This window comes from Castanea sativa, chromosome 8 (genome assembly GCF_040712315.1).
Source record: "Castanea sativa cultivar Marrone di Chiusa Pesio chromosome 8, ASM4071231v1".
Classification (NCBI taxonomy): Eukaryota; Viridiplantae; Streptophyta; class Magnoliopsida; order Fagales; family Fagaceae; genus Castanea; species Castanea sativa.
Window position 1 is genome coordinate 54,329,276 of NC_134020.1, and position 23,272 is coordinate 54,352,547.

The window sequence follows — 23,272 nt, forward strand, 5'->3', positions numbered from 1 at the left end:
TATATCTCTTTTCTGTTTTTTTGTTGAGAAACTTATATTTCATTTTATAAGAACATTTCAATTGTTAATAAATTTATATTTCATGTTATAAGACAATTGAAAGCACCAACGCAACGACATAGATAAAGTGAGTGCTCACAAATAGTTGGAAGAAATAATATTTAAAGGAATAAGGATAGAAAATGCTTTATTAATGCTCTACTTTTGTAAAGCAACCATGATTAAGTCGCTTTTTTTTTTTTTCCATGATTAAGTCACTTTTTTTATTGGTAGGAAGTAGGAAGCTTCAAACATCAATTCATTCAAACAGTACATATACCGGACCTTTACCTTTGCAAAAAAATTATAAAATGTAATATCTTAAAGTGAAAGTTGAATAAAATTTCAATTAGATTTTAATTACCCTATAATTTTATACCAATTGTCGTCTCAAATTATATTTCAAATACTTTCAATTTTATGTTAAGTATCTTTTAGTTCATCTTAAAAGTATTTTCAACTCATTTGACGCTGCTTCTAACCGATTTTAAACTAATATAATTTCAAAATTTATTATTAATGTCAAGTATAAATTACAATGAAAATTTTTTCATGTCCTAAAAAAATAAATTGTTCATTTTAAATATTTTCATAATAACTCAATTAATTGTATGACAATAACAAAATTTACTTTAAGAAGTATAAACTAAGTACATAAATAGGCTCATTCTCAAAAAAAAAAAAAAAAGTATATAAATAGGCTAACAATCTGCCTTCTTTAATAACTAAAAATAGATCAATCAACAATGAACAATTTGCGTACTCTTTTACATATTATCCTTACAAGATTTTTCAAGAGTCGGTAAAAAATAAAAAATAAAAATGATAGCGTTAAACTTAAGTACCGTACCCCCCCGCCCCTCTCTCTTACTCACTCACAAACACTCTCTAGGACATCCTAGGCTTAGTTTCTCCAAGATTTTAAGGTAAAATCCTATGTCCTTTTAATTTCATCTTGTTTGTTAGTTTTTATTATACTTGATGGATATCCTTGAGATTATGAGTGATTTTGGGTGTTGGTAGATTTTTATGACAAATGGTTAAGGGTCTTCACAAAATGTGGTCCTTTGAGGTTTCTCAATAATTCAAATTTTGGGGTTGGATTCCTAACATTTAATAGTTGATAAATCTAATTTTAGTTACTAGTTGAGGGTTTGATGGCTTATTGTCTTGAATGATGTTGTGATACTAATTGCTTTAATGGATCAAAGGAACGAACTTTCAAAAGACCAAAATTCTTAATTTCAAAATGAATTTTGGGGATTTCAGAAAATTGTTTAATATGAAGTTTATTGATTAAATGTGGACCCAATGATTTTAGACACATTTGTATCGGATTGATTTAAAGATGGGCTTCATAAGCGTAACATGAGACTTTTGTCTAACCATGTAAAATTGATGTCCTATTAAGATTTCAAAAAAAAAAATTGGGTTAAGTTTGTGGTGGCCTTGTGTCAATAAGAGAGTGGTCTCAAAGGAAGTTGATAGAACTATGCCAAATTCTAAGGCTTAGGCTAGCCTAAATCAATCACTTCTCTCTAATTTACAGTTAATTAACCAAACATAGCTTGAATAGGGTGAAACACTACTTGATTTTTGCAATCTTTGTGACACAACTAATTACACAACACTTGAGTTTTTATGACATGGTGGTTTATATCATGACACATAAGCTAGTGTAACACATAAGCTTGTGTAACATGGTATTCATATCCTACATCCAGTTCTTGCAGTCTTCATGACACAACCAATAGTACAACACCTAAATTTTTATGAAACGTTAGTTATCATGGTACCTAATAAGAGTAGGATCTCTTTTGAACGGAATTCTTATGGAAATTTCCTTGTTATTGGGTGGGAAGTCTTTTGAAATGGATTGTCTTAGAAAAAAATTTAAACAAGTTCGTTTGGTCTATGGCCTTCTCATGCACTAAACCTTTGACCATAACATTCTATAGATACTTAAGTCATATCTTGTTTTAAGCAACAATTTTCTTGGACATCTTTAGCAGTTAATAGTAATAATCATATCTTATTAAAAAAATAGTACTAATTATATTAATAGTAATTACTAAGCAGCTACATATTCAGAATGGGCAGCAACGGTGGTGGCAAAGGAGGAGGAAGTGGTGGCAAAGGAGGAGGAAGTGGTGGCGGTGGAGGTAACAAAGGAGGCTGTGGCACTTGCAGTGGTGCAGCCAAAAGTTGTGGGGGTGGCTCTGTGGGCGGTGGCAGGATAGCTGCTCCAGGGAGTGGAGGAGGATCACACATTTCAAGGGACTCTTTTCAAAGTAATCCCCAGATTTATTTTGATGGACTGCATGTTGGTCAAAAGGGAAAAAAATAGTGATGTTCTTGTTAGGAGCTACATGGGAAGCTATCTTATTAATTCTGCTTTATGGATTTTATGTATAATATGTGGTTGAATATAGTCAAAATTTATAATGGGCTTGCTATCTATATGAAATATGTGCTTGGTAGACAAATGAATCATATGCTTGGGTAGATAGCCTTCCAATACTGTGTGATGAAAGTAGTAATGTGTGCTGTGTAATATATGATTTTTGCTAATAAAATAGTTTTAATGTCCTACTTGCTTTTGTTTCTGGTTTACATTATTATTTCTTCAATCTAGATAATTACTCGTTATAAAAATTACAAGTGTAAACAATTGAACAATTGACCTGGCATGTGGGTTCCAGTTAGCTCAATTAGTAAAGTCTCTAATGGTTGAATAAGAGATCTGGGGTTCAATCCCCGCCCTACACCAAAAACTGATTGGTGTTTTGGTCTGATGACAAAAGGCGCTCATCATGAGCAGACGTCATAGGTTGAATTTCTCTATAAAAAAAAACAATTGACCTGGCATGAGTAGAGGTTGGACAATTGAAGTATTAAACCATATTAAAGGATTGCACATCTAAATATAATTATAGTAATACTTGCAAAGTACAAAACGAAGCATGACTCAGAACTTTATTTGACAATGTAAATGATTTTTATGCACGAAAAAAGGGGTACTATCTACTTTGACAAATGTACAAGTGCATTGAGCATTTTCGTTTAGTTTTCTTCTTATTTTGTTAATATATAACTTTATAAAACCTTACTTTTTTAAGTATAACTATATTTTAGTCCAATTAAAAAAAACTTAAATAAGATAAAATCAAACAAACACTAAGTTAATAATATAGAACTTATGTGGATTAAATTATTAACTTCACATATATGCCAAATAGCTCCTTCTGTCACTTTGTCATTGTTGATGCCCACTTTGGCAAAAAAGTCTAATAACAAGAAGAAACCCAACAATATAAAAGGGGTAAAGGAAGAAGAACTAGCAAAATAAAAAAAACTATTAAGTCTAAAGGGCAGGAATAATAATCCACAGGCCTATAAAGTAGTAAGAAAGACCCCAAAGAAAGCAAATGGGCCCAAGAAAACCTAGAGAAGGAAGTAGTAAGCCCATGAGAATCACAAGAAGTAGAAAGCAAACAAAGATGGGCTGGAGGAGCCCAAAGAAATGAATTACTAAAAGGGGTTGGTGTAAAGGCTAACAAACTCCAAAAGCAAAGGATATAGTGATTGGGCCAGGAAAGTCCGAAAGATTTAGCAAAAGTCCATAGGAATGTAAGAATGGAATAGGCCAAGAATGCCCAAAGGAATGAAACAGGCCAAGGATGCCAAGAGAAATAAAATGGGCCAAGGAAGCCCAAGATGACATGAAAACTGACCCAGCAGAAATATTGGGCAACGCAAACTAAGTGAAGAAAATTACACAGCAGGCCTAAAAGAGGCCTAGCAAGCATAGTTAAGCAATATCATGGCAGAAGCAATGCAGTGGCGTGGCAAAAGTATTAGTCGACCCACAAACCAAAAGTAAAAGGAGACCGGGGCTGAATTAAAGAAGAAATGGTCCATACCCAAGCAAGACCCGACCCAAAGAAGAAACGAGATGCAAAGAATGAAGACCCAATGACTCGCCTATGCCACAAAGGGTTAAAAATAAGTAGCAAAAGGCACAGCAAGACTAGACAAACCCCAGGCAATGGCAAACGCATGAACAGTAGACAAGCCATGAACTCACATGGAAGTGGAGCACGCACAAGGCTTAGACACTACCCACTTGTACCCAGCCAATACAAGCATGGTAGGCCATGAGTCAGAGGTAAGAGAGAGTATGGTCTGGCGGTGGAGAAAAGAGGGAAGTCTATTTTAGGATTCCCACTCAAGCTCTTTTAGGAGAAATATCCTGCTATGACATACCACCCAAAAGAGAGAAAGGTAAGCTAGAATCACTAGGTGCATGTCAAAGGAGTTAGTAAGAGAGAATGTCCAACCCTTATCCAAATGGGAATGCCACAAAAAGCAAGAAAATAAAACAAAACTCCTTTTGTCTATGAATGGAACGTGGCACAACCAGCACAGGGTAATGGTGCTAGCTGAGCAGCCAGCAAACCAGTGGGTGGCCCAGAAAGGACACTCACACCAAGCCAAAAGTAATTGAGAGGTAAAACGGTAAATCTCATCACGACAGACAATATAAAAAGGCCTTAGCTGTACACTGTAAACAACAACGGAAAAACAGGGAAGAACACTAGGAAACGTAGAAGTAAGGGAGAAATAGAAAGCAGAAGAAAAACAAAGAAGGAAAATAGAAAGAAAAAAAAAAAAAAAAGAGAGCAGGAAAGGGAGTGAGTAAAGCAAGAGAGTGATAAGGCATGCACCGATAGGCTACCCCTTTCTCTCCTCTCAATTGCCTACTCTCTAGTAAGCTAAAAGATAAGAGATTGAGTCATTTAGGTCTATTCTTTCAAAGTAGGCAATTTCTATGGCAGGATTTCCTTGTGAGATTGCACACATTGGAGATTGGTTCCCTTCTTGGACTTAAATCTGCTAAGGAGCCAAGTTCAACAAACTAATCCCCTTTCCCCCTCTCTTATCATAATCGTTTAAACATTAACATTATTTTGTTCATTATTGCTAACTTATTTCTGCCATATTCGCATTATAGTGTTTACCTGTTACGAAAAATTGTTTAAATATTATCTTTGATTGGAAACAAGCTCTTTAGTTAGAATGTCTCTTTTATTATCCTGTTATATTATGTGTCTCCTACTATAACATTTTTATGATAGCATCCTTTGCCGTGGACACGTGACTAAGATCTTTGAAAAGGAGTCCTAGCTTGCGCATAAGCTGGCTTGAGGTGAGTTTCAATTGCGCCAGTCTCGACTCTCCTACCCCAAAACTATTGGGTCATAGTACGACAAAAACAATCCGGTCCAAAATACAAAAAGGCCCACCGCAGTCATCCATGAGCTAATGTCCTAGTCATTTGACACGCAGGGACATAAAATTGGCAAAATAAGATTGGAGTTGATCAAATTGAAATGATTTGATGCATGCGTAACTTATCATTAAATAAAATAAAAATTGTGAAATATAAATATATTTTTTGAATTTGGCTGGTTTAAAATTGAGGTAAGTTTGGTAATTTTTGTAAAATCACTAGTCAATTTGTGAATCTTGAAGAGGTAAATGGTTAGGATTTTCTCATTGGGCGAGCAAACCCCTTTTCCCCATGAAAACTCTTCATTACTTACAGCATGTAAAAGAAGGCACATTGGCTTTTCTTATTCTCTTCTGACATTTAAATTTCCTTAATGAATGACTGTGTTAACATTGGTTTAGAATCATGCCCTTAATTGGTTTATAGCATGGTATAGTTTTGTTTAGATGCTTGTTACCTTACATATTTATATCCAGGAAGATATTAATGCAAAATCGAATATTAGGTGTTTATTGCTTCCGGGGAAGTATTTATTAATTTAAAGGGTGTTTAAAATTATATAACCAAAGGTCATTATAGTACATAGTCTATTTGAGCACATGCCCCCAAGGTTCTAATAAAAAAGGATGAACATGGAGTGTATTTATGAGTTAATTCACGTTATGTTCTTCTCGGGAAGGTATCTTATGCGCTAGGAGCATGAGACCTAGCACATGAGAGCTTTGTTTCACTGAAGTTTTGCCTTCTTCTCTTATTTTCCAAAAGATATGTGCATTGGTTCACTTCACCATAAGGATATAGAAATTTTAATTTGAAATTAGTATTTTGAAATTAAAATTTCTATATTTTACAATACTTCAATTTAAATACAGAAGAAAATATGTTTGTGCATTCAAATGAAAAAAAAAAAAAACTACTTATTTGTATGTTTATGTTTATTTGTTGATTATTTAAATAAATAAATAAATAAATATATATATATATATAGAGAGAGAGAGAGAGAGAGAGAGAGAGAGAGAGAACTCAAGCTTACCAAACTTGAGTTCCATATTACAAGAAACTCGAGCTTGGTAAGCTCGAGTACCATTTCGAGCTTAGGAGGCTCGAGTTCCATGGGGCATTTTTTCAATAAAAAAATCCATGTAAGCACAAATTTTTATAAAACTCGAGTGTTTAAAACTCGATTTACAATGGAAACTCGAGTTTCTCGAACTCGTGTTTCAAAAAAGTGGTATTTTACTATTTATTTTGGAAACAGTGGTATGTTGCTAATAATTTCCACAAAAAGTGGTAAATGGTAAATGACTGATTTGGCCGATGTGTTAGTACATTTAACATTGCCTCTATAAATTATTGAAAATTAATATAATTAATAGAGTCATGCTAACAAGCGACTTTAGAGTATTGGTTAATAATTCATTTTAGAAAAGTTTTGACATTATTTTTATAGAAAATGAAAAAAAGAACTGTCAAAACATTAATTACTTTTTTTTTCTTTTCTTTTCTCATAAAAACCTTCTTTAAATAGATTAACCAATATCTTAAAAGCATTCGTTAAAATTTCTCTAATTAATATAATCCAATGTTGGTACGTGTCACCATCTTAGTTGGAAAATTGATGTGATGTGGCAAAATAATATAATAAAGTGTATAGGTTCAAGTCTTATTATGTTTTTTTTTTAATTAAAAGAAAATCAAGGTCCAATTACCATTTTTCTCATTTGAAATAGGTTTGTATTCATTTCTCAAAAAAATAAAAAAGGAAATAGGTTTGTATTCTGACTGTCACATCAAATATTAAATCAAAAAAATAAAATCTTGAACATAAAATGAGCCCTCTCAAATGAAATGGAGAAGATTGTGTTTCTTTGATAGAATATATTTTGATTAAGCACATATGACAAGTTTTTAAAATTCTATCCATCTATTTTGAAATGGATTCATTTTATTCTATCACATTCTCAATATTTTTAGTTGACACTTAAATTGTGAGAGTCATGTTCGTTTAAATGTCAAAACCTTGATTTTTTTTTTTTTTTCTATTGTTACAATAAAAAAGTTTAAAATCTTTGATTTATCTTCGAATGATAAATAATTTCTTCTCGTCCTTCAAGAACACCTAGAGGTCCCAAGTTTCATTCACCATATATACTATCGGTTCATGGAATTTTTAGGATGTCTCATGGACAAAGAGTAGAATAGTCTGACCAAAAATTAAGACACCACTTCCTTATATATTAAAAAATAAATTTAAAAATCTCTCTCCCCACTTTGATTATTGATCTAGTCTATCCCAATTCCTAACTGCTTCCCCTTCATTTTAAGGGTATTATGTTATTTCTTCCACGTCACGACCAAACTTATAAAGAAGTATGAGTAAATACAAAAATATCACATATCACACAATGATGCCATTCCCACCAAAAACCCATGGTGTCAATGTAATTACATCTTGATTATAATTAATTCAAAAAGTTCTAAGAAATATGGATTAGAAAGCGATTGAAGTAGACATGTCTATATGACAATGAAAAAAGTGAAAGGGGGCTAACAAACAAGTGTACCACCTAGCTACTTTTAAGTTTACATTTTGATGATGCAGTTAGGCAGATAACACTAGTGGATTTAGAATACAAAATTGAAATGAAAGATTTTCAATTCAGCTAAGTACCTGTACATATGCTGATAATATCCAGTTGGTCACCAAGAAGATAGAATCATAGAGGATAGAAAAGATTAAATATAAATGAATATATTTGCAATCTTGCTTCTGGTATAGATTCCAATGATAATCTAGATATTTGAGAAAGTCTTCAGATTGTAGCTCCACTATGGCTTATTAGTTTTAATGGTCGAAGAAATCAACATTCTAAAAAAAGAGTATTCATGTAATGCCATTTAAAAAGAATGGGATAAGCTTTTACAAGAGTAATCATCATATTGGATGAAGAAACCAAGTGCTCTACCTTTTAAGAATTATTCAAGATAGTGGTCAGGGTTGTGATAGAAAATAACTAAAACATGTTTGCGCAGCACTTCCATAAATTCAATATATTTTTTTTCAAAAGTAAAGTTATAATTAATTAAAAGCACCAAAACTAAGAGCATAGATCCATTTGGGCTCAAAATTATTGATGTGGGTAAAACTATCATGACGGTCTGGCTGGTAGCATTGAGTTAAGGTGACGGGTAATGTGGTTTAAGAGAGGACGGATCGGAGGTAGACGGACGGAAAGAATTTATACATCGCTCTCCTGGCCCCCTCAAACCACGCTGTGAGATTAGGGCTGACGTGGCCTTGAGTGCGACTCACGCAAACGTAAATACGAAGAATTCTTGCGCTGCACATTAGCCTTAATCAAAGGAATTTTATAAGGAAATGAATTTTTGAAGGTACGAGAATGGAAAGAGTTTTGGTCAAGAAAGGAAAGAGCTTGGCAATCAAGGAAGAAAGAGCCGACTCTACGCCTCTATAAATACATTCAAAATCCCCATGACAAAATGTACGCACATTGGACTCAACTCTAGCACTTTAGGGTTGAGAAGAAATTCTAACTTGACCTTCGGAGGGTTTTTGGCCGGCACCACACCGGTGCTCTCTTTTAGGTCTCTTTGTTTTCTTTTTGCAGGTTTAATTCGAGTTGGAGAGTGCTTGTAACTTACTGGTGATATTCTCAACCTCATCAATTATGTTCCAAACTTCTCGTGAAGCTGATACCAAATTTTATTTTTATTTTTGGAGAATATGCAGCAAACACAAGTACACACTTACAAGAATAGATTTTATTAGCCATATTAAGCAGTTTCCTATAAGTAATTATCTTGCTCACCAATTAAAGGAATCCAATCCTCCCAAGGTATACAAAGTAGAAGATATGAATGCTCATCACTCTAAGAAATGCACCTAAGAGATACAAAACAAGAAACTCGCCACCTATCGAAACCTACCTAATGAGAATAGATAAACAAGCGGAAATCCAAAATCCTTCTAAAAAAAAAATCACACTCTCAATTTTCTCTATATTTTACATTCATAAATGAAGTAGGACTTGTTTAGGACCAACTTTGAACAACCCTCCAAACCTGAGTAATAACAACTTACATTTACAATACCAAAACATTTAACCAAAAAAATAATTGACCTTATACAACTAACATGACCCTCTAATTGGGAATAGAAAAAAGCATTTTGAAAAGCAAATACACACAACTAAAGTAAGAGAATTCAAATTTAGTTGTTTCTCAAATAAATTTTGCCAGCCCAAACAATCTGTAGTAAAATTACCTGAACTCCTTAAAAATAAAAAATAAATAAATAAATTTTTAAAAAAAAACCTCAAAATTGCACTCCATTTGATATATTGAAAACTAAAATTAATTTCGAAAATGACCCAAAAATGCTTACTCCAACTTCTTTGAAATTTGCGTAAACTTAGAAAAAAAGAAAAAGAAAAAGAAAGAGTAACCAATATAATTGGTCTTACTAGGCTTCCTCCTAGGAGTGGTCTTTTGATGTGTCTCGGTACTTCTTCCAAACACTCCTGTTGAAAGCTCAGGCCCCTGTAAGCATGCATTTGTAGGACAAATAACCTAGCCTTTGCTTGGATTAGGTTAAGGTTAGGCTGGATTTTTCTATATATACTATCTAAAGTACAATATTGTGTTGTGAATACCAGTTTAAATTGCTCTCTTCTTTCAAAGAGCATAAGATGTTTTATTATTTTCTACAAAAGGATTTGAAATTGTAGGAATAAAACTTCAAGTTTCAACCAATTCTAGCACAAAGACTGTTTATTCATCAATTTCTAATTAGTTTGGTTAAAGGGCAGGACATTACTAACAAGATTTTTTCATATCTCGTCTTTTGATTGCAGAGGTTTATTGTGAACTTTCCAAGCAAGCCAAATGGAGTTAAGAAGGGTAACAAACCATAGAACATGATTTAGTCTTTTTTTGAATTCCTAAAATATTCAAATTTGAAAGTCCTATGTATGCAATTTGTCTAAATTGTTCGGTAATCAGAAGATGCTTGCACAGTGAGAAATGCAAGTCATAATAATTTCCTTGTGAATTATGATTTTCTAGATTTCTTAGGATTACTCCTAAGTTGAATTGTTAAAATTCTATCCATCCATTTTGAAATGAATGAATTAGCTTTTACTTATCATCACCATTTGATTAGACGTTGATTATCACCATTTTAATATCTATTTAAATTATTGAAGATGTGACTCGCTTCAAAAAAAATTATAATGACTTCAAAAAAATTTATTTGATATGCAGGAACTTTTATTGGAACACACTACTAAACTCAGTTACAGGGTTCCAAACCCAAAAACTTATCTAAGTCTATGCACAAACTCAATTACAGATACAAAGAGAATCACAGCTAAAACTACAATTCAATCAACTCTAGAATACATAACAGACATAGGAAGACCTCCAATATCAGCATAAATTTCTATTCAGTACAAAATCAACGAACCTTCCTTTAGCAGCTAGTCGTGCTTTTATCTCATTCGATGGACTGGACTTCTCCAGACTTGACCACTCACTTCAAAATTGATGGATATGATTATAAAAATTCAGTAGTGAACTACCCTAAGCACTCTAAAGAATCGTAATCCTTGTTCTTATTGTACAAAAGCCTAAAAATTGAGGAAAGGTGCCATTATCTTCCCTAATTCCTAAACAAATATATTGGTCATGATATCAAGTATCAACCTTCAAGACTCTAAAAACATCTAGAGAGATTATGTCATTCAGATGAAGTTAAACTCATCACCATCGTGTCCTAAGGCTGAAGCCCGCAAATAATATGATAATACATATTAATATTGCTTTTCCTAAAATAAACTTAATAGTAATATTACCAAATCCATGATGAGGAAATAGAGACCCCAAAAAAGAGAAGGGTTTACTAGTATACAAAATATTTTCAGATAATTGATTTTAAACACCACAAAGTTGTTGCAGAACTAATAATGAACAACACAATAATCACACAAGAGTTCACAATACTTTTTTTTTTCTTTTCCTGATAGGTAAACGCTCATGATACTCAACCATTGAGGTACTACTTTGACAGAAAAATGAAGACATCTGTAACAAGTAATAACATAGAACTTACATTGTGGCATGACTAATTGATGGGACAGAGTTGTAAAAGCATATTAACTTAATGACACCCCCTTTTATTGTAAATACCACGAAATTTTTTTAAATCATAAGGCCACTTCAGTCAAAGCATATCAAACTGACATACTTAGTGATCCAAAATAAAGATGCCAAAATATTTTTGCAGTAATTACTTATACAATATATGCAATATTCAAGCAACACTATATGATAACACTATAACAGAAAACAGAATATGCATTTCAGAATACGTGTAGACTGTAAACCAGAACAAGAAGTCCAATCTTTCTATAAATCATAACTCATATAAATTTTTATATTGATTTTTTTTTTTCCATTTTGCTGAATGAAGGCCTTGACTTACATTAATTTTTGCTAAATAGGTCTTTATATACAGTTGGAACACTTGCTTTCACTCCCCATGGCCAATCAAATTTGAAGAGATGAATTGGGCCAAGTTAGTTCTCCAACCTGAAGATAAGCTGATGATTCCAATAGAAAAAGCGAGGAACTTTAGACTATTTGCAGCCATTAGCAACAACATAATATGGATTATTTGGAAAAAGCTAATGAATCAACAACAAAGGGAAGTTCTTGATCCCATTCTCTTAATTTTTTAAATTAAATAGGTATACACTGATCATGTTTCTTCTTGGGAATTTGGAGGTGGAGATTGGAGAAAGAAGTTGCATATGGAATCGACCACTTCCCCCCTATGTCGAGCCTAATTTCAACGCTGTGGTTAGAGAGGAAAAGGCATGTATAGTAGTAGATGGACCAGATAATAGAAAATCAAAGCCCCTGGCTGAAGCTCATGCTGCTCTCTCAGTGATAGCAATAGCAGCGGAAATGGGATATGGAAATTGAGTTTGTGAAGGAGACACTCTAAATGTTATTATCTAGTTACAGAACCACTCTCTGGAGCCTGATTGGTCTATTGAGCATCTGATTGAGGAAGCTAGATACTTTTTCAATTTTTATCTGATTGGGTGTAAATCACACTTTTAGAGAAACTAATATTGTAGCCATAATATTGCTAAGTGGGCCTTTTTTTGTAATATGTCGGGCTTTTGTCCTCAGGATAGAGATGGAGGTAAAACCCCTCTTTTGCAGCACTTTTCCTCTGTTTAGTTTGCTCTTTTTTAATAAAGCATTATTAGGCACCAAAAAAAAAAAAAGATAGAATTATTGTGGATAAATTTCATTGCAAAGCCATCTCCCATAAATTTTATGATAGTCATAGCTAACTTAACAATAGAAATCAATAAGACAAGTGAATGAGGGTTTGTGGATTCTTTACTACAAAAAGGAATTGAAAATTTATTAGACAGGTCCGATTATAGCACAGAGAAAGTAAGTTAGCAACTGCAATATTAAAGAGTGCTTTATTGAAATTTAATGATGTGGAACAGCCAACGGTTGCATTAAAAAGCATAAGTTAATTGATTGCCTAACCAAATTAATGGAAAATTATGGAAGTACCTATATTTTTTAATTGTAGAAATGATCCAATCAAAGTATATCAATAACGAAATTGACAGAACTTGAGAACATGGGTCTTAACCAGGACTTACAATTGGTAGCAGATGATGTGCAATTGTTGGAAAACCAGTATATCTTTCATTTCCACTGCCAAGTGCCAACCAGTTTCATATGCTTCAGAGTGATGGTGATTTCACCTTCAAAATGAGTTAATTTCATTAGCATATCATTTCTTATTAGCTAAAAAAGCCCTTTTTTTTGGGACTGGATTGCTACGATAGAGAATACCATTAATAATGGGCATTTACAACACAAGAAATATGATCTCTCATTTTAGTTTGTAATTTTCGAAATCATAATCAATAAGATAGGATAATCGAAATATCTTTAAAAATGCTGAATTATAAAAGATTAGTCCAGTGTCTCGTTCTGTTAATGAATATTCAAGATAGATCTGGATTGCAACTGTTATGTTCCTTTTAACCTTGTCTATGTTTTATATTTCTTTATTCAGAGTCAACAGGTGTAAATTAATTAAAAGGCAAGCTAGTAGTAAGAAAGTGCATACATCAAATGATACTGAAGATCTCTACTTACATTCCCAAGAAGCACCTTCCTCAAACTATCTCTAACTCTTGAACCTCTAACTTGGAATATATGAAAAAACCTTCATTTCCCATTTAGGCAATAAAGAATTGGTAAATAACAAACAAGCTAATGCAGCCTTTACTTTTACTCGCATTCACTAAGTTGAAAATTCTTTGTCTTACACTTCATCTATATCTCAATAGCTAAAATTAATTCAAATCTCAGAAATCTGCTGTAAAAGGTAATTTACTTGGAATATGTTCAGTCTTGCTAACCATGATGTTTCTTGCTACCAACTAAGAAGCAATGAATTCCATGATGATAAATTAGGAGCAATATCCTTTTCTAACATTTGTGAAAAGAGCCCAAAAGCCTTTTGAAAATCCCCCTTCCTACAAAGAGCATCAACCAAGGGATTATAACTTCCTATATCAAGTTTGCAGCCCCTCACAACCACGTCGTCAATGAGCTTCAAAGCACTACTGACCTTTCCTTGCCTGCAGAACCCACTAATCAGAGCATTGAATGTTGGTGCAAGTGGATAATAACCACGACCTACCATCTCATTCATCAGCTCAAATGCTTCACGCATATACCCTCCTTCACAAAATCCATGGATTAAATGGTCATAAACAAGAACATTTGGAACCCCCCCTTCTCCAAGTATCTGACCAAAAACCTTCTTTGCATCCTCAATAGCACCCTCTTCACAAAGACTTAAAATTTTCAAGCTCCTATCAACTGCTCTAGGGAATAACTTACCCATCTGGGTCATAAATGTGAGTGCTTCATCTAACTGATTCTCCTTATACAGACCATATAACACACTATCATAAGGGCTTAAACGACCCCTTGATCCCTCCTTACTCTCCTCCATTATTTCCAAAATCTTAAACCCATCTTCCATCCTCCCTCCTGAACACAAACCTTTAATTAATGTATCATATGTAACAAATTCCAATTCATTCCATCAGTTTTCATCTCATTAAACAGATCAAGAGCCAAATCCAACATTTCAGACTCACAACAACCAGAGATCAATATATCACATTTGGAAGGCAGCCCTTCCTCTCCATCTCCTTCAAAAGGCGATGCCCAACTTTCACTTTCCCTAATCTACAAAACCCCTTTATCAGAGTGTTATAAGCCACAACATCCATCACACTTCCCTTGCTCTCCAATCTATTCAAAATGTCAACAGCCTCAGTTACACGACCAACATTGCAGAGAACTTCCAGCACCTTAGTCCCTATTACAACATCAGGCACAGACCCCAGATTGAAGCACTTCTCTAAGAGAACAAGGACTTGAACCAAATTCTCTTCTTTACAATAAGCAGATATTAAGATATTAAAAGTGACATCATTAGGCTCCTCCATCTCATTCATCAAGCTCCTTGCTTTTCCAACTTTCCCATTCTTGCAAAGTGCATGAAGTAATGTGTTATAAATCACAGAATTTGGTATGATTTCCCTAGACTTCATCACTTGCAACAGTTTGAAACCATCACCGATCCTATTAGTCAAGCAAAGCCCCTTCATTAAGATCCCAAAAGTGTATTCATCACTTTCAACACTGCTCCCGATCATCCTCTTCCTATAAAATTCTCGAGCCAAATCAATATCTTCCTCAACAAGAACATCAAGTACTGATTGAAAATCCTCGAAGAAGGTTTCTTTCCGAACTGAGTAACCAAGTCAACCACTTTGATCACCCGCTTAACCATACGTGCCCGCCCTAGACCACGGACAATCGTGATGAAAATGTCTTCATCAGGGGGTGTCCCGATTGTGTTGGGCATTTCTTGAAGCAATTCTTTACAATATCGAATCGGTGGAAAGCACAGAGCTTGTGGATCAAAGCACGGTAGGTGGATTAAGAGTGGGTAACATTGGGGAGTTTGGAAGCCCATTTGAAGGTTTGAAGGGTCTGGGAGAATGACTTTTGGTCTAGTATTTAATGGGCAATGTGCTGTTGGGATGGAACAGGAGATGATGAGGATGAAATGCATTTTGATTGTAGGCTGAGAAAAAGAAATCTTTGATACGTTGGAGAGGAGAAGATTGGAAGAGTTGAAGGATTGGAGATATGGGATATGAAGTGCTTTGTTCTATGAGTGAGGATGTTTCTAACACCAACTAATTTATTTTCATACTGGGTGCTGAGTTATTAACCATTACACTTGATCCAATGCCACATTACAAAATATTATGCCCTGCACCAAGAAAGAAGAATTGTAGATAAAGCAAAATAATATGATCAAAGTGCATATATTTTACATATAACTAATTCAAAGTTTAGCTTTTTTTTTATTGGTATTCGTACATTGAAAGGAGCTTCCTCTCCATCACATTTAAAAAGCTATGCCATTGGGTATTAAATACAGAAAGAAAGACAAATTCTCTCCCATTCAATTCCCATTCTCTGAACTATAATTAATCATCATTTTTATCATTCATCGTAATAAAAAGATACTATGTTTTTAACCTCTCTTGCGCGAGCATCCCCCAATGTCAATGATGAACAAATTAAACTCTCTGATTCTGATCACTCTCTTCCTCATTTGTCTTCTTAATGTTGTTCTTAACTTTACATTTTTGTTTGTGGATTAAATTTTTCAATACATTTAAATTTGCAATCTTTATTTCATGAGTTGTTCATCACCATTCACTCTTAATCTTCCATAATCCATAGCTTCAACAAGTAATGCAAAAAACTTAAAAATTAAAAAAAAAAATTGGTCCTAATTTGTTTTTTCGTCTAATTCGAAATACTCACTCAGAACTAACAACAAACACCTTACCTACACTATATAAACAAACAAACAAACCCATTTTTCTCAAATTCCACAAACTCCAAAATCAGCCAGAATCAATAAAAAAGGAACCTTGAAGATACCATTCATTCGAAATCGTCACGCAGCTCGAGCCGCCACAGAGTCGTCCCAGGAATGCAATGCAAAGCTCTGTTTCTGATCTCTGTGTAGTATAATAAAGCATAAAGTGCTTGAGATGGGCTGGGTTTGAATAGCAAAGAATTTATAAAACTAGGTTGCTTCAGATTAAAATTTTGATTGAAACGGACATTCAACCCAACCCAAATACTTTAGGCCCAATAGCTATCTCTTAGTACATGGATTATTGTTTCCAGCTCTCCAAATCTGGGGCAAAGCTTTAGCATACAGAACTAGGGTCTGGGTTAAGAATTGGGTCTACTGCCCAGTTGCATTAGACCCATTAAAATAATAACACATGTTCAAAAGTATTTTGATTTAATGTTCATTGTTTAATTGCATCGAATCCATCAAAGTGTTACTATAAGCAAGACCCAAGCCAAGTCCAAGGTTTGATGGACAAAGATAGAACTTTTAGCTCAAAAATGAATTTTCATATAAAGTAAATATATTTTATTAGGGACATTCTTTAATATGTTGCATTATCCATTGCAAAATTGTCTATGCCTCAACTTTTTATTATTATTTATATTTAAAAATAAGTCTATGCCTCAACTTTAGTCAACTTTAATCTCATGGGATTAACAGTAATAATTTATATTTCTTTTTGGGTTGAGAAACTTATGTTTCATACTATAAGAACATTTCAAGTGTTAATAAATTTATATTTCATGTTATCAAACAATTAAAAGCACCAACGAGGTAGATAAAGTGAGTGCTCGCAAATAGTTGGAGAAATCATGTTTAAAGGAAGAAGGATAGAAATGCAGCACACCATGATTGAAATTGACTGCTTTAGCTTTATTAATGCTTTCCTTTTGTAAAGCAACCTTGATTGAATAAAGTTTAGTTACAAAACTAGTTGTAGCCTAAAACTATAACCTTACTTAATAAAATAAAAATTACGCCATATTTTGAAAATTTAACCGTTGAATTACATATTTTTTACACTCTTAATATGCATGTTAAATTTTGTGTTAATCAGATATTATTTACTATATGATATAAGCTTATATTTTATTCATAATTTTAAACTATAAAAACTTGCAATTTAAAAATTTGTTGATGATATAGCTATTGATCTTTAATATTTTAGAAATTTTGCAAGCATAAAGAATATAAGAAGAAAATATAATCCAATGGTAGATTTGTCAAAACTCACCTCCAATAAAAGATATTAAGTTAGGTCCGTGCCACGGATGATACAATGCACCAATGATTGGAGGAGAATGGGTCCCACTAGCCTTTATGTGCTCCCCACTCTCAAAGCCATACATGGAAATAGCTTGTGCATCAGGCCTATATCGCCCTTACATGGAAATAACTTGCACACCATGCACAAAGACCCTACTACACGTTCATGTCTTTCCTATATGAGAAGAGGAGCCCTAAGATCTCGAACCCTTAACTACAAATCTTTCCTATAAGGGAAGCCCCTACGTTCAAGGGATCTAGGTCGGCTCTACGTCACTATATAAGCACCAAGTCTCCTCTCCTTTAAGGTGCGCAAAAATTCTCCTAGCTCATATGTCCTTGAGTTGTTGGAAATTCTTCCATCACTGTCTTAACCTTCAAAGGGTCTTTGGCCGACACAGCGACACCCCATTGGTGCCTTTGTAGGTTCTTTACCTCTCAATTTGGCAGTTATATTTGACAGTCATAGGATCTTGACTTATTATAAGTTTAATTATAAGTACGAACCCATTATTGGGGCTAGGTGAGTTTTTTCCTCATTGCATTTGTAAGGGTGTTTCCCCTTGGACAAGTCTCCAGTAGTCATAACTTGTCTTCACAAAAAAATCGAAGGACCTATTTGGCTTCTAGCAACCAAAGTCTTTGCTTTATATGACCACCAATTAATCTACTAGGCCCCTATCAATATTTTATTTTCCAAGTCCTCTCGTAGGACAAGCCTAGCAATCAAGCAAAGTCTTTGCCGTATAATAACTAGTAAATTATTATTAATGATACAGTACTGATAGAGACCTATCTGGCTTCTAGCAACCAAAGACTTTGTTTTATATGACCACCAATTAATCTACTAGGTCCTATCAGTATTTTAGGGCCCATTTAGTTTAGAAATACTCGGTTTTCAAAACTCATAACTCAGTTCTCAATTTTTGAAAACATCCATTTGTTGTTTCCTGTTTTCATCACTCTAACTCAAATTTTTGAGTTTTGAGTGATGGAAATAAGTGTTGAAAACCAAACCAAACACAAAAATTTGTGTAGGACCCACGTGTTTTGAGAACTCAGTAATGAAAACTAAGTGATATGATCCAAAAACCCATTCATCCAAACAGGCTCTTACTTTCCAAGTCCTCTAGTAGGATTTTGGGGCAAAGCTTTAGTGTACCGGACTAGGGTTTAGGGGTGTCCAGTGACATTGGACTTATTAGGATGGTGACACATATTCAAAAGTGTTCTAGTTTAATGTTCGTCGTTCAATTGAATTGAACCCATCAGAACGGTAACACATGTATAAACAGGACTCAAACCAAATTCGAAGTTTGGTGGATAAAGATAAAACTTTTATTTCGAATCTTATCAAGAACGAATTTTCATATAAAGTAAATATATTTTATTAGGAACAATCTTTTATTTATTTATTTATTAGGGACACTCTTTAATCCATTGCCCATTGCAAAATTTTCTATGCCTCAACTGTTTTTTATATATATTTAAAAAATAGGTCTATGCCTCAACTTTGGTCAACTTTAATCTCATGGGATTAATAGTAATAATTTTATATGAGTTGGGTTCAAGTTACTCCTGGTGTAACTCTAAGCAATGTTACACCACCGATTAACTTGTTATTGAATTAATATTTTGAAGATCCAATCATTAAATTACATGTTCTATATGTTCTTAACAAGCATGCCAATTTTCATATCAATCAGAAACTATTTACCATATGATCCATAAACTCATCTCTTATGCATTATTTTAAACTACAAAAATTTGAATTTTAACAATTGATTGATGATATGGCTATTAATTTTTTATCACCTTGAAATTTTGCAAGCACGAAGAATATACGAAAATAATGTAATTTAACGGTGGATTTGTTAATATTCTCATCCAATTAAAAAATATTGAGTAGTGTAACATTGCTTAAAGTTACACCAGATGTAACTTGAATTCAATCCATTATATATATATATATATATATATATATATATATATATATATAGGTCTATGCCTCAACTTTGGTCAACTTTAATCTCATGGGATTAATAGTAATAATTTTATATATATATATTTTTTTTGGGTTGAGAAACTTATATTTCATGTTATAGATAATTTTTTTTTATAAAGAGCTTCAATCTATAACGTCCGTTTTTAGTGATACTTTTATCATTAGATTATGATATTAATTGGTTTTTGGTATAGGTAGGGATTGAACTCCAAATCTTTTATTCAACCATAAAAAACTTTATCAATTGAGTTAATTAGAAGCTATTGTTATCAGACAATTAAAAGCACAACGAAGTACATGAAGTGAGTGCTCACAAATAGTTGGAAGAAATCATGTTTATAGGAAGAAGGATAGAAAATGCAGTACACCATGATTGAGATTGACTACTTTAGCAAGCTTTATTATTGCTTTACTTTTGTAAAGCGACCATGATTAAGTTGCTTTTTTTCCCCCTGCATAGCCATGATTAAGTTACTTTTTCTTTCGGTAGGAACTAGGAAGCTTCAAACATCAATTCATTCAAACAGTACATATACAAGACCTTTACCTTTGCAAAAAATTTATATAATGTGATATATTAAAGTGAAAGTTGAATAAAATTTCAATTAGATTTCAATTACACTATAATTTTAGTCAACTTTAATCTCATGGGATTAATAGTAATAATTATATATTTTTTTTTTTTGGGTTGAGAAACTTATATTTCATGTTATAGATAATTTTTTTTTTTATAAAGAGTTTTAACCTATAACGTCCGCTCCTAGTAATATTTTATCATTAGATCAAGATACTAATTGGTTTTTAGTTTAGGTAGGGATTGAACTCCAAATCTCTTATTCAACCATAAAAAACTTTACCAGTTGAGTTAACTGGAAGCTATTGTTATCAGACAATTAAAAGCACAACGAGGTGCATGAAGTGAGTGCTCACAAATAGTTGGAAGAAATCATGTTTATACGACGAAGGATAGAAAATGTAATACACCATGATTAAGATTGACTGCTTCAGCAAGCTTTATTACTGCTTTACTTTTGTAAAGCGACCATGATTAAGTTGCTTTTTTTCCCCTCCATAACCATGATTAAGTTACTTTTTCATTCGGTAGGAACTAGGAAGCTTCAAACATCAATTCATTCAAACAGTGCATATACATGACTTTTACCTTTGCAAAAAATTTATATAATGTGATATATTAAAGTGAAAGTTGAATAAAATTTCAATTAGATTTTAATTACACTATAATTTTATACTAATTTTCATCTCAAATCATATTTCAAATGCTTTCAATTTTATGTTAAGTGTCTTCGAAATTTAAATTACTTTTAGTTCATTTAAAACTAAAAATATTTTCAACTCACTTGACGCTACTTTTAACTGGTTATAAACTAATATAATTTCAAAGTTTATTATTAATGTCAAGAATAAATTACAATGAAAATTTTTTCATGTTCTAAATAAACTTAATTGTTCATTTTAAATATTTTCATAATAACTCAATTAATTGTATCACAATAACAAAATTTACTTTAAAAATTATAAACTAAGTATATAAATAGGCTCATTCTCAACAAAAAAAAAAAGTATATAAATAGGCTAACAATCTGCCCTCTTTAATAACTAAAAATAGATCAATCAACAATGAACAATTTGCATACTCTTTGAAATGTTATCATTACAAGATTTTTCATGAGTTGCTAAAAAATAAAAATGATAGTGTTAAACTTAAGTATTGTACCCCTTTTCCTTCCTTATTTTACCCCCCCCCCTCCTCTCTCACTCACGCACACACACTCACAAACACTCTCTAGGACATCGTAGGCTTTAGTGTTTCCAAGATTTTAAGGTACAATTCTAAGTCCTTTTATTTTCATCTTGTTTGTTAGTTTTTATTATACTTGATGGATATCCTTGAAACTATGAGTGATTTTCGGTGTTGGTAAATTTTTATGACAAATGGTTAAGGGTCTTCACAAAAGGTCGCCCTTTGAGGTTTCTCTATAATTGGGGGTTGGATTCCTAACATTTAATATTTGATAAATCTAATTTTAGTTACTATTGAGTTTATTTCGGCAAGTTGAGGGTTTGATGGCTTATTGTCTTGAATGATGTTGTGAACTTGTGTTACTAATTGGTTTAATGGATCAAAGGAATTCAAAAGACTAAAATTCTCAATTTCTAAAGGAATTTTGGGGATTTCAAAAAATTGTTTAATATAAAGTTTATCGCTTAATTGTGGACCCAATGATTTTAAATACATTTGGATGGGATTGATTTAAAGATGGGCTTCATAAGCGTAACATGAGACTTTTGTCTAACCATGTAAATTGATGTCCTATTAAGATTTCAGGAAATTTTTGGGTTAATTTTGTGGTGGCCTTGTGTCAATAAGAGAGTGGTCTCAAAGGGAGTTGATAGAACTATACCAAATTCTAAGGCTTAGGCTAGCCTAAATAAATCACTTCTCTCGAATTTACACTTAATTAACCAAACATAGCTTGAATAGGGTGAAACACTACTTGATTTTTGCGGTCTTTGTAACACGACTAATTACACAACACTCGAGTTTTTATGACACGGTGGTTTAATTCATGACACATAAGCTTGTGTAACATGGTATTCATATCCTACATCTAGTTCTTGCAGTCTTCATGACACAACTAGTAGTACAAAACCTTTGACCATAACTCTGTATAGATACTTAAGTCATATCTTGTTTTAAGCAACGATTTTCTTGGACGTCTTTAGCAATTAATAGTACTAATTATATCTTATAAAAAAATAGTACTAATTATATTAATTGTAATTTCTAAGCAGCTACACATTTACAATGGGCGGCAACGGTGGTGGCAAAGGAGGAGGAAGTGGTGGTGGTGGAGGTGGCAAAGGATGTTGTGGCACTGGCGGGGGTGCAGCCAAAAGTGGTGGGGGTGGCTCTTTGGGCGGTGGTAGCGGTGGCAAGATGGTTGCTCCAGGGAGTGGAGGAGGATCACACATTTCAAGGGACTCTTTTCAAAGTAATCCCCAGATTTATTTTGCTGGACTGCATGCTGGTCAAAAGGGCAAAAAATAGTGATGTTCTTGTTAGGAGCTACATGGGAAATTATCTTATTAATTCTGCTTTATGGATATTATATATAATATGTGATTGAATAAAGTTAAAGTTTGTAATGGGCTTGCTATCCATATGAATCATGTGCTTGGTAGACATATGAATCATGTGCTTGGGTAGATAGCTAGCCTTTTTAGACTGTATGATGAAAGTGGTAATGTGTGCTGTGCAATATATGGTTTTTGTTAATAAAATCGTTGTAATGTCCTACTTGCTTTTGTTTCTGTTTTACATTATTATTTCTTCAATCTCGATAATTACTCATAATAAAGATTACAAGTGTAAACAATTGAACAATTGACCTAGCATAAGTAGAGGTTGAATAATAGAAGTATTAAACCATATCAAAGCATTGCACATCTTAATATAATAATAGTAATACTTGTAGAGTACAAAACGAAGAATGACTCAGAACTTTATTTGACATTGTAAATGATTTTCACACGAAAAAAGGGGTACTATCTACTTTGA

The 23,272-nt window shown here is 33.0% G+C and overlaps 1 long non-coding RNA gene and 1 pseudogene across 1 annotated transcript; one reads left to right on the forward strand and one right to left on the reverse strand.

The window, feature by feature from the left end:
* Positions 1–13,649: 13,649 nt before the first annotated feature.
* LOC142606899 (pentatricopeptide repeat-containing protein At2g17525, mitochondrial-like) lies at positions 13,650–15,356 on the reverse strand (annotated as a pseudogene).
* Positions 15,357–21,324: 5,968 nt separating this feature from the next.
* LOC142607070 (uncharacterized) lies at positions 21,325–23,011 on the forward strand. Its single transcript, XR_012839225.1, has 2 exons — positions 21,325–21,535; positions 22,507–23,011. It is a non-coding gene; the product is annotated as an uncharacterized LOC142607070 (long non-coding RNA).
* The last annotated feature ends 261 nt before the right edge of the window (positions 23,012–23,272 follow it).